Source organism: Hemitrygon akajei, unplaced genomic scaffold (assembly GCF_048418815.1).
Source record: "Hemitrygon akajei unplaced genomic scaffold, sHemAka1.3 Scf000108, whole genome shotgun sequence".
Classification (NCBI taxonomy): Eukaryota; Metazoa; Chordata; class Chondrichthyes; order Myliobatiformes; family Dasyatidae; genus Hemitrygon; species Hemitrygon akajei.
In genome coordinates this window covers 663,566-676,890 of record NW_027331994.1, presented here as the reverse complement: position 1 = coordinate 676,890, position 13,325 = coordinate 663,566, and the positions used below count along the sequence as shown (strand labels likewise).

Sequence of the window (13,325 nt, the reverse complement as noted above, 5' to 3'; positions counted from 1 at the left end):
CCGGAGATTTCAGTCAAACACCATGTTTCCTCCATAATCTATCCACTTGCCGATATGTAGAACCACAGGTAACAACTGAGCGCTGTGAAATACGCATGCGTTTTGTGATGATATATTTCACTCGCTGTTTACACCGTACAGGTGAAATGTGTCCTTCATCAAATATGTAATATGTAGCGGTCACCTCAGCTGTAATTCACCCCGATGGAGGGTCTATAGTCAGGTCCCGCCCGTTTTACTTTAATAATCTCCATCACATCTGACAGCGTTTTACTCTGGGTTGGTCCAGTTAAAATCCTCTCCGTTTTTTCCATTCTCTCCGTTGTTTCTGATTCATCCATTTCAGTGACGCTCAAGGTGTTTTACTCCCAATATCTCTCACGTTGTCCTCGCTCACTCCTTCCCCCACGCCGGTGAGGGGAGCGTGATCAGACTGAAACATAGCGGAGGTGTGTGTTTGTGTGTGTGTGTGTGTGTGTGTGTGTGTGTGTATGTGTGTACATAATACTTTTCAATATGCCTTTATTTGATGACTTGGCTTTATTTGACGGTCCTGCGAAGGACACTGTAAAGGAAATGCCAAAGACACGGGTATTATTTTAAACCATCAGATCTTATCGGAAGGGAATCTATACATGGCAGAAAGTATTTTGTTAAATCGTGCCGGTATTTACACCATGGAGAAACTTGTTAATGGTTGTGCTCGTAACCCACAGGGCAGTGAATGAAAGCCTTATCAGCCCATCATATTCCTACAGCAAAATGAACGCCACAGTGTTTCCGCATCTAACTGTTCCTCAGGCGGATTCAACAGCGATTTTGTCCGTCACTTTACTGTTCAAAATCCACAGCACGAATAACAAAATTTATGCATATAGATCTTGTGATATATAAGAGTTGCACACAAACATCCATACACATGCGCAGACACAATAAAAACACACACAAACACACCTATACACACATCCGCACACACACACTCACACACACATACATACGCACGCCCAGACACACGCACAAACACACACACACACACACACACACACACACACACACACACACACATATACGCACATACAGACACACGCACAAACACACACACACACACGCACACACACAGACAGACACATATACACATAAAAACACGCACGCGCTCATACGCACAAACCCACGCCCACACACATACATATAAACATAGGTACACACAGATACTACAGATGTGGAGAAGATAGTTTAAGAGTTGGAGGGAAACGTGGACAGTTCTGGACTTATCGACGGTGTCGAAAATAAACATTATACAGGGAAAGTGATCAAAATGACGTAAACATCGATGCCGTCCAGGTCTGAAGGAGAACTGGACAGAGTGTCTGTGTACACAGCGGGTATGTTTATATCTGTCGGCACGTAACAGAGCATAATGGGGTGGGTTTAACAGCTGAGCGGTCAAAGTGAAGCTGCTGAATTTAAAAAAATACAAAGTGAATGACATTAGCTGAAAGTCTGCAGAAGAAGACTGAGAGTGTCCCTGGATCCACAGCACACTGAGGGGAAACCAGGTCTATTTGTAGATGAAACAATAGATGTGACAGTGAAAATTGTCCAAAATGTTGGAAGCACCGATTCCCGTTTGCTCGTGGAAAGAGAACCAAAGTGAAATTCTAAAGGAGAACTGGACCGAGTGTCTGTGTACACAACGACTATGTTTTGTATATGGTGACACATCGTCGGACGGGGTGGGATGGGTTTGATGTCTGAGCAGCCAGAGTGGAACTGCTGAATTAAGAAAAAGTGAATGATATTAAATTAAAGTCTGCAGGAGGAGACTGAGAGGGGTTTCCATGTGTCCCTGGATCCAGAGCACACTGAGGGGAAACCGGATTTCTTTGTAGATGAAACAGAGGGGACAGTGAAAATTGCTGAAAATGCTGGAAACATCGATTCCGGAATGCTTGTGGAATGAGAACCACAGTGAAAGTTTCAGGTTGGAAAATGCGAACAGTTGGAATCTCTGTCAATACAACTGTGGAATGTCGTAAATGAAGCTGATTGCTCACTTACTGGTCTCAAAGCACATTTTGCTCGAATTACACAAAGGGATCTGACTGAGGTAATGCTAATGATATTGACGTGTTCGCGTTACATTCCCACAGAATTCACACCTGAGACACGGCCGGTGATGTAATTTGTTTGTTCAATAACAACGGTGGGAGGTGGGACCTTGTCACTGGAGATCGGTCCCCTGTATAAATCAGAGCCTGTTGCAGTACATCAGCACAGAGTGTCTTGCCGAGCTCTGAAACTCAGAACAATCGCGTTCACTACTTCACTCAAATGGGATATCCAGTAATCTGGCGGATAGAAGAGATTTACTACCCTGTTATTTCAGCCGTTGGAATTCCCGGTAAGCCGCTGTCACACCTGCAAACGGCAGAAACTGAGAGTTAATTCCGATATTCTGAAGTGTTTCTCTCGCTACTTGTTTCCACAGCCACCTGCCCAGTCCCCGCATTTCAGTCATGGGCAGAAGGCGCTGACAATATTAATTCCATCGCTTTCGCAGCAGGCAGCGCTCCATATTTGAGCCGAGAAGCTGCCTTTGACTGAAATCCTCTCCGCTGGCTCGATATCATGTAATAATTGTGAATGGAAATGTCTGCACAGGAGGACACCGGGCTACACAGCATCCGTGGGAGCCGGACGACCTTCTGTTCTGTCCGTATGAATCGACTGTGAATTGCCTGACTGGGTGATGGAACAACGCGAATGGCTCATTTATGTTAGAAATATGAGCAGAGGGAACCGCCGATGTGGATTTCATTTCATTCCTGTGCGGCTCAGACCAGTGACGTTGGTATATCATACCCATTCCTTACTGCGGTCAGGAAGCGTTTAACCAGCTGTCATCTTGTCGGTTTGGGAATTCACCCAGATTGAACCCATTTACAAAACTCGCGGAGAGTTTTCTGTCCCGCCGATATTGCACACTGTCAGCGGGTTCATATGTTCTGGGTCCAGTTTCCATCATTTGAAGCAGAAAAAAAAACACAAGATGAACTCTAATAATAATAATTCTGACCCATTGCCCTGACAGGTCAGTAATTTCTCTGCTTCTTTCCCTCTCTCTTGCAGTTAACCTGGTGGCGATTGTTATCCTGTCCCGAGGAAAGTGCGGTCTCTCCAAGTGTATCACTCGCTACCTGCTGGGAATGGCAGCGGCCGATCTCCTGGTCGTTATCTCTGACCCTCTGCTGAACTGGACTGTTCTTATATACTTTAGGTCTTCCTTCCTCTATTGGACTCCCGTTTGTAGGATTGTTCGTTGCCTGCTCATAGCAAGCACCGGGGTCTCTGTCTGGCTGACAGTCGCGTTCACCTGTGACAGATTTGTGGCCATTTGCTGCGAAAAGCTGAAAACAAAATATTGTACCGAAAGAACGGCGGCTGTGGTTATCGGGACAGTGAGTGTTCTGGGCTGTTCAGAAAGTGTCCCTTTCTACTTTACATTGGATCCTTGGTTGATCATTAATGGAGTTTTCTATGGCTGTGTTACCAAAGAGAGCTTCTATACGTCTCCCTCGTGGGCCGCACTTCGCATAATTCATCGCCTTTTCATGCCTTGCCTCCCGTTTGTTCTGATTTTATTGTTCAATGCTCTGACAGTCAGACGGATTTTGACCGCCAATAAAGTCCGGATGGCGCTCAGGGGCCGCTGTAAAGGAAAGAATGTCAAGGACCCGGAGATGGAGAACCGAAGGAAATCGGTCGTTTTACTATTCAGTATAACCGGTAGTTTTATATTTCTGTGGTTAACTCTGCTGGTTTTTGATATTTACGTACTGATTGCAAACATCCCTGGTTACTCGGACACGGATCTGATTTATATCGCAGAATCCACGGCGACTATGCTGCAGATCCTCAGCTCCTGCACCAACACATGTATTTACGCCGTGACTCAGAGCAAGTTCAGAGAGGAGCTGAAGAACGCGGTGAAATACCCGCTAAAACTGTTAACCAAATTCCTTAAACCCTAGAGAGACTTGTTGGTTTCTGCCGGAGATTTAAGTCAAACATTATGTTTCCTCCATAATCTATGCACTTGCCGATATGTAGAACCACGGGTAACAACGGAGTGTTCTGAAATACGCATGCGTTTTGTGATGATATATTTCACTCGCTGTTTACCCCTTACGGGTGAAATGTGTCCTTCATCAAATATGTAATATGTAGCGGTCACCTCAGCTGTAATTCACCCCGATGGAGGGTCTATAGTCAGTTACCGCCCGTTTTATTTTAATAATCGCCATTGCATCTGACAGCGTTTTACTCTGGGTTGGTCCAGTTAGGAAGAATCCTCTCCCTTTTCTCCATTCTCTCCGTTGTTTCTGATTCATCCTTTTCAGTGACGTTCACGGTGCTTTACTCCCAATATCCCTCACGTTGTCCTCGCTCACTCCTTCCCCGACGCTGGCCCGACGCTGGCCCGACGCTGGTGAGGGGAACGTGATCAGACTGAAACATAGCGGAGGTGTGTGTGTGTGTGTGTGTGTGTGTGTGTGTGTGTGTGTGTGTGTGTGTCTGTGTGTGTGTGTGTGTGTGTGTGTGTGTGTGTGTGTGTGTGTGTGAGTGTGTATGTGTTTGTGTGTGTGTGTGTGTGTGAGTGTGTATGTGTTTGTGTGTGTGTGTGTGGGGGGGGTCAGTGTGTGTGTGTGTGAGTGTGTGTGTGTGTGTGTGTGTGTGTGTGTGTGTGTGTGTGTGTGTGTGTGTGTGTGTGTGTGTGTGTGTGTGAGTGTTTTCTTTACTTTTCCAACTCCTTTTCCATCTCTGGACTGCTCCGCTTTGTCCTTTCATATCTGCCTCTTCATCTCTGTTCACATCCTGAGGTCCGATGAAAATCTGTTTTCTCTGTTCCCTGTTTCTCTCTGTCCACACGTCCGGTCCCGATCTGAACAAAATCTAATATCATCGTGGACTAGTGAGTTTCACCGTGAGGGAGACATGATCGGGCTGGAACAGAGCGTGTGTGCGTTCTTTTCCTTCTTTTTCGACTCCATCTCCAGCTCCGACCTGCTCCCTCGTTGTCCCCGCATATCTCCGGCTTTATATCTGTCCACATCCCGAGGCCCCGTCACAGTCTGTTTCTTTCCCTTTGCTTCCCTCTGACCACACCTTCCGTCCGGTCGCGTACTGAGCAAAGCAAATCTCATTGCAGGTACATATATTTATATTGATCATCAATGTATGCGAAAATTTAGTCAACTTCCAGAGCCACGGGAAAAAGTTATTTGTTTATTTTTTTCTCTCTCCAAATAACTGAGCTCTCCCTGGACGGTTTATCGATCTTTGAAAAATAAAAGATTGATACTGAAAATCTGAATAAAAATTACTTTAAAAGACGTTGTACCACTCTCAGGCGGAGCGTTACTAACTCTGTTGCATTTCCAGTTCCGTCTCACTGATGTCTGTCCTGCCGCCGATTAACGTTACACAACACTGGTGATTCTCCTCACCTGGGGTTGACGGAAGTAAGAGTCGGCACGACAGATACCTTTTCGAGCGCACAATTGATTTATACGCCTCGCGCCAGTTATTACCAACTCAACGCTTTATCATAAATAATGTTTCTATTGATACTTAAGGATTCTGTCCCATCTTCGGCCAGCGTGAATCCCAAGCGACGGCATTCTAGTCTTGTCTAATTATCTCCCAATCAGATTGAGTGGCTTAAAGACTACAACATAATTGCCTGGCAAGATTAAATGACAAGAGCTTCGCATTCCGGAGTTGGTAATGACCTCGGGTTAATTTTGCCTCGTGAAGGCAGCGCAGTTTCCAATGTTGTTGACTGTTGTGCAAGTCTAATCGCAAACTGGAGAACATCTGCAGACGCTGGAAATCAAAGTAATACCCACACAATCCTAAGGAGCTCAGCAAGCCGGCAGAATCTATGCAAAAGAGTAAACAGTCGATGTTCCGGGCCGACACACTTCATCAGGGAGATCCGATTTAATAGGATTGGACGTTTCTACCATAATTATATGTATAAGGTGATGAGCGGCATTGATCGTGTGGATAACCCGTGGCTTTTTTCCCCCGGGACAAAGTGGCTAATACGCGGGGTATACTTTTAAGGTGCTTGGAAATAGGTACTGAGGTAATGTCAGAGTCCAGTTTTCACAGAGAGAGTGTTGGGTGCGTGGAATACACTGCCGGCGGCGGTGATGGAAGCGAATACAATAGGGTCTTTAAGAGCCTCTCGGACAGGTACATGGAACTTTGAGAAGTAGAGGTCTGTGCACCAGGGAAATCCAAGGCAGTTTCTAGAGTGGGTTTCATGGTGGGCACAACATTGTGGGACGAAGGGCCTGTAATGGACTGTAGGTTTCTATGTTCTATGTTTTTTTAATTGTAGTATCGGCGACAGATGATGATGTTAGACACCCAGGCATGCCTCTCACAACTGCTGGTAATTGTGCAGAGCACTATGCACTGGGTTGTCTGCGGTCCCGTGTCGTTCTGATAAATTGCCATTAGTAAACCCTTCACATGCTATCCTGCTAATCGCCCTTAAGTATTGCCAAAAAAGTCACTCATTATCACGACCTGTTTTTGGAACTGGTAAACTAAGAGAATTGCAGAGACTGCAGGTTGATACAAGCCCTTCCTGATCGAATAGTGCTTTATGACAGGTTTCATGCTTTACATTGTCTCCAGTGACAAATCATGTAGCCGTATACATGATCTGTCGTGTATATAAAAGCACGAGGAAAGACATTCTTGCCATAGAGGGAGTACAAAGAAGGTTCACCAGATTGATTCCTGGGATGGCAGGACTTTCATATGAAGAAAGACTGGATCGACTGGGCTCATACTCGCTGGCATTTAGAAGATTGAGGGGGGATCTTATTGAAACATATAAAATTCTAAAGGGATTGGACAGGCAAGATGCAGGAAGATTGTTCCCGATGTTGGGGGAGTCCAGAACGAGGGGATCACAGTTTAAGGATAAAGGGGAAGACTTTTAGGACCGAGATGAGTAAAAACCTGTTCACACACAGAGTGGTGAATCTGTGGAATTCTCTGCCACAGGAAACAGTTGAGGCCGGTTCATTGGCTATATTTAAGAGGAAGTTAGATATGGCCCTTGTGGCTAAAGGGATCAGGGGGTATGGAGAGAAAGCAGGTACAGGGTTCTGAGTTGGATGATCAGCCATGATCAGACTGAATGGCGGTGCAGGCTCGCAGGGCCGAATGACCTACTCCTGCACCTATTTTCTATGTTTCTATGTATAGAGTCTTCGTGTGGTGGGGCGGAATGTACAAGTCCCTCGTGATGTTTGTTTATCGCCCACCGAGAGGGAGGTGCCGGCGAAAGCCACGCGTGTACGACATGCTCAGGCAAAGCAGGGGGAGCAAAGATGACAAACTTTGTTTTAACGATGAAGAAGGAAATATTATACATCCAGCCTGAGCGGAATGAAGTTGTACAGCAGCGTTAGTATTAGGCAGAGTTATACACTGTGTGCGGTTTAACTCCTGTAAAGTCTGAAGCACGGGTCCGAGTAGTTGAAAGTTGCAGTCTTTTCTGACTATAGTGACATGAGGGATTGAGTTTGGCAATTCAACTCGTTGATTCTGATATTCACTCAAAAACCCTACTACCACTTTGTCCATTGGACCATAATAGATAAGTCCGATTAAAGAAAGAGTTTCTGCTCTGTTACGCACAGAAAGGAGCTTCTGGTGATCGCTCGGCTGAGATGTTTCGGTGTATCGGGAAATGCTTCAGAGGTCGGCATGTCAGGATAAGCTGTCGTTGGTTAACATCTTAGTCCAAGTGTTTTTTTGAATTCTGTGTTTGGCAGCGCAGAGTTGTTCTGCAATTCTATCATGTGTCAGGGAAACGGGAAATGAAGTCAGTTATATTGTCTTCTGATTTTTGCCTGCACCAGGTTCCCTCTCCAAAATCACTCTGCTGACGGATTGCCCCACTCGGGTAGGTTCCCTCTCCAAAATCACTCTGCTGACTGATTGCCCCACTCGGGCAGTCGAACACGGTCCCCTTTAACCACGTCTCCATGGTAACGGAATATCCATCATTATCGTTTCCCCCTCTATTCCTCTGGGGAATTCAAACGCGCTTTGTACTTCAGCCCAAGTCGGTTCCGCACACCACTCTTCAGAACATCTCAACATTTCCAGGCAAGGAGTTATAAATTTCACAAGTTTGTCCCATAGCCCGAACTTCATAAGGGGTCTATAGCCCAATTACTGCGGTGGTGCCAATAATATTTTATTTTTGGATATTCTGTAACAGGATCGAGTTCTGAATTCGCTTCTTTCTTATTTCTCCCCGTTTCTTGTTCCAATACGCAAATTATAGACATGTCCTTTTTTTTTAGACCCCTCGACCGTTCAGAAGCGACCTTAAAACTGGGCTCATCTTTCCTTGCATAGTTCTTTGTCTTGCTGTTTGTCCCCCTCCTGCTCCACTGCTACGTTTGACTGAGCGGGGTCGGGGTGTTTGATTCTGTCGTATCGCATCTGCTGACATGTAAACTTTGTCCAGACCTGATTCCGGCCTGGTCACAGGCTGTCTCGGTGAGGACATAAACATTGAGACGCCTCCACTTTCTTTTGTTTGGACACTGTTTGGTCAGTCAGTCTATTTTGTTGTTGTTGTTGTTGTTGTTGTTGTTGTTGTTTCGGAGTTTGGTGTCTCTTAGATGCCTTCAGCACTTATTCAACTCAAGTCCAGTTTACTGTCATTTAACTACGCACACGCACACCGACAAACGAGACAACGTTTCTCCGACCCAGGGTGTGAAGCACAGCAGCGCACAAAGAACATACACAAAACACAAACACTTCTCAAAGCAAGGACAACATCCTCCGATGAGACAGGCACCAATAAACAAAGTTAAGTGCATAAGTCAAAGCACGTTTTTATATAATCATAATCCCACGTAGGATCTCCGTCTCCGCTACTAGTTTCCTGTTGAAAATATTTGATATACTTTAACTAAAATGATCCCCATAGAGCCACCGTCCTTTGGTCCAACTACACAAGCCACTAGTAAAAGGAATCACATGGCTAGTATACCCACTTTCCAACCAGACCTCATCAGCCGGGAGACACCAGCGGATCTCCCAGTGGTTTCTTTCCTCGTTCAACCTGCGGATGCTTCTTTCTCGTTTTCTTCTTTACCTTTACAGATAAAAATCTCCCCGCATTACACTCATCAACATTACTATCATTACTTATCATCTTTTCTCAATCTACTTACCTTGTTTTCATCTTTATCTTTACAGGGAATTCTCTCAACTCCTCTGCATTCCTGATCAACGTTACTGTACTACTTCCCATCCTACTTCAATCTACTTACCTGGTCCTGCAAAGGAAAGACAGTCAGTCACAGGCACAAGCGCGAAAGAAATTTCGTTACATTCCTCTCTTCAAATCTTATTTATATCTATTGGTTTTATTTCCTAATTGGAGAACATCTTGGGTGGGACTAGGATCCGGTTCCCGATCTCCTTATTTCACACAACACTTCACATAATACTGCAGTCTTTCCTACTTGGTTCCGCCGATCCCGTCCTTTCTACTCGGTCATGGGCCAGGATCAGGGAGGCTCACAGCGGAACACCCAACGGGTGGCGAACTCGAAATTGCCTCTGGGAGTCTCAGTCATTCCATCGTTCCACCCCGTTTTGTTGGGATCCTCCTGGTCTACAGCAATTTGTCAGAGATATTTCAAAATGAAGTTCGGTACCAGATTTCAATAGGAGAATATTTTATTTTAGCATGATATCACGGAGAGTCCACATGTGTGGAACTCTGAGGTACAAGTACAAGGCTTGCCTTTAAATCTAGTAGCAGGGAAGCGTGCGAAACCGTAGAACAATAGAATGCGGTAATAATGTTGTTTTCTTGATTTGTGGTTCATCCGTTTCCACCCATCTGACCTGTGCGGCCGCGTTATCGTTCCGAGGAGTATTGGTGAGGAGAGGATATTCTTAAGAGGAAAACGCAGAAGTCTGCGATTTCATAACCTAAAGCAACATCAGGTACAACATCAGGATAATGAACGATACAAATCCCTGCACCGCTTGGTTCAGAGAACATGTAAGGAAGCGAAAGAGAATTGGATGAATGAACAGTGCGATGAAATTGAGCAGTATGAACGAAGTCATGATTATAGAGGCCTTCACCAACAGGTAAAGGATATGAGGAAATGAAGGAGGACTGTGCCATCAGCTGGGTGTATGGAAGACGGTAGTGGTAATCCATGCCATGATAAAGAAGAGATCATGGACAGATGAGTTGAGTACATCTCGGAATTATTTGAAGATAGCAGGATTGAGGATTTACCACAATCAAATCAAATGACTAATCAGCAGAAAAACAATTGATGTCAGAGATGGAAAGTGCGATTCGGAGTCTAAACGTCAGAAAGGCGGCCGGTGAAGATAAGATTTCCACTCAAATTCTGAAATCACTTGGTCCGAAGGGAAAATCGAACCTTTCAGCGATACTAAACAACAGTTATACGACAGGAAATCTTCTGGAGGACTTTCTCAAATAGGTATTTATCGCCTTACCAAAAAAGCCAAGGACGATAAAATGTAACGAACACAGGACGATAAGCATAATGCCCCGTTGCGTCAAGTTACTGTTGAAAATAGTGTTCGGCAGAATGAAAGGTACAATCAGCGGTGAAACTGAAGAAACACAGTTTGGTTTTCGTAAAGGCTCAGGAACAAGGGAAGGAACATTTGCGATGATAAACTTCATGGACAGATGCACTGAGGCACAAAAGACCATCTACTTATGCTTTATTGACTATGAAAATGCTTTTGATAAAGAAAAACATGGGAAAGTAACAGAGACGCTGAACAAGTACGATCTGGGATGGGAGAATAAGGAAATTGTATTGGAAACAGAAAGCGGCGGTCAGGGCAGAAAATGGGCTATCAACATGGGCATGTATTAAACCAGGCATAAGGCTCTCCGGATTTGTTCAACCTCTATGGAGAATAGATACTTCGGGAATGAGACCATCAGGAGACAGGTATTCCAATCGGAGGCCGGAAGGTGGAAAACATCAGGTATGCGGACGACACCGTGTTGTCAGCTGACAGAACTGCAAATTATGCTGAATAAAGTGAATGAGAAAGGCCTTGAATACGGACTAAAATCAACCCTAAGAAAACAAATTCGATGGTGGGAAGCAAAGCAAACACTGAAGACTCACTCATGATGGTATCGTTACAAGTGAATGGACAAGACATTGATCAGGTGCGAAAGTTTGAGTATCTTGGCACTCTCTCACTCACTCTATCTATCCCATCTCTCCCCGGCTCTCTCTCCCCTGTCTTTCACCTCAATCTCGCCCTCCCACACACTCTTTCTACCCCAGTTACGCTCAGGTTTTATATATGTCATTAATTTAGATCACGTTTTAGAGATCTGTTTTCACTTTGACATGGAGAGATTTTTTTCCGTTTATACGTGTTAAAAAAGTCAAAACTAAATCCGCTGTGATACAATGCTGTACAACAATAAAACGAAAACTTTCAAAGGGGTGAATACTTTTCATAGGCACTGTATGGGTATTTGAAAGAAAGGTTAAACTCTTAAAATTGTTTATTTATTGACACCTTGGCGGAAAAAAAAATAGAGATGTGGATCTGGTTTGATACGTTGCTGCTGCGAAGCAAAAATCGATTCGTTCTGGATTGGAAAGCTCTGGAGCGAGCCTGGGATTATCTCTTTGGAGGATGAGAGGTGACTTGATTGAGTTATGCACGATCGTAAGATGCATGGATAGACTCAACCGCTTGTATCTTTCTTCCAGGACGGAAATGACAAATAGGAGTGGGAAAATACGGCGGGAGGATGGTGATAGGTTTTCTGTACAAGAAGAGGTAGGGGCGTAGAAAGCGCTGATGATGATGATGGACGCTGACATATTGTGGCGATAAAACAGACATTGGCATTACAGGCTTTCAGTTTGATGTATGATTTCTGTGCTTCTGCTTTTCACAGTGACGTGGTGACGATTGTCATACCATCGCGGGGAAAGAGAGCAACCTCTAAAACTGTCATCCGCTATCTGTCGGCCATGTCAGCGGCAGAGCTGGCGGTCGTTTTTCTCGACGTTATATTGATGAAAATTTCAAAAACTTCAAAACAACCCAATAAATCTCACTCATAACATACAACTCGTCAGTGGGATAGTCACAAATCGGAACCATGAAACTGATAAATAAATTCAACTCTGTAGACGTACAATTCTACTAATGTTTCATCCGATTAATGACCATCTCAGAATCACATCGTGAGAGCAATGACAGCTTGATGCTTCTGAGAGTAACTCGTTCCACATGTTTGTAGCCGCAAGGATGGAAAGCTCCTGGCCTTTAAAACGCTTTATCTGAGTACAGGTTTTCAGAGTCATTAATAACCTGAACAGTATGGGTCACCCAGTTTTTATTTCAGCTTCATTATTGAAATGCAGTGAGGCATCAACGGCTCGAAAGCATTGCAATAACTCATTTGAATTGCACCTTTCGTCACGGTGTCTCACAACAAAAATATTAAACACAACACAAACAAACTACGAGATGAACTCCGCAGGTCAGTCAGCATCTTTGGGAATGAATAAACAGCCGAAGTGTCGGGCCGAGACCCTTCTCCAGGACCGGAAACGAAGTGGTGAGACGCCAGAATGAAAAGGTAGCGGAGGGGGCGAGGGATAGGTGGACGGTGATAGATCAAGCCTAGTGAACAGGAAAACGAAAAGGATCGAGAGGAATAAATCTGATTAAACTGGAGAATGGACCCGAGGAGAAAGGGAAGCTGGTGAGGACGGACGAGGAGGTGATAGGCAGCTGAGAAGAGGTCAAAAGCCGGACTGGCGGATAGAACAAAAGGAAAAGGGTGATCATTCTGCTACCGAAAGGAGATTCGATATTCATGCCGTCAGGATGTTAGGCTACCCCGACAACATATAGGCTGTTGCTCCTCCACCCGGAGGGTGGTCTCATCATGAACAAGAGGAAGCTGCGGAACGACATGTCCGAACAGAAACAGAAATCGGAATTAAAATGTTTGGCCTGCAGGAAGATCTGTTTTGGCGGATGGAGCTGAGCTGTTCGATGAAATGCTCCCCCGATTAACGCTGGATCTCGCCAATGTAGAGAAAGCCGCTTCGGGAACAGTGGACTCACAGACTACCCCAATGCATTCGTAGGTAAATTGTTGCCTCGCCTGGAAGGGCTGCTTGGAGGTAAAGACCGCGGTGAGGTTGGAGGTGGATGGG

The 13,325-nt window shown here is 45.0% G+C and overlaps 1 protein-coding gene across 2 annotated transcripts in view; it reads left to right on the top strand.

The window, feature by feature from the left end:
- Positions 1-13,325, top strand: part of LOC140723299 (uncharacterized) — a 246,128-nt gene that overhangs the window by 116,833 nt on the left and 115,970 nt on the right. The gene's annotated exons all lie outside the window — the stretch shown is intronic.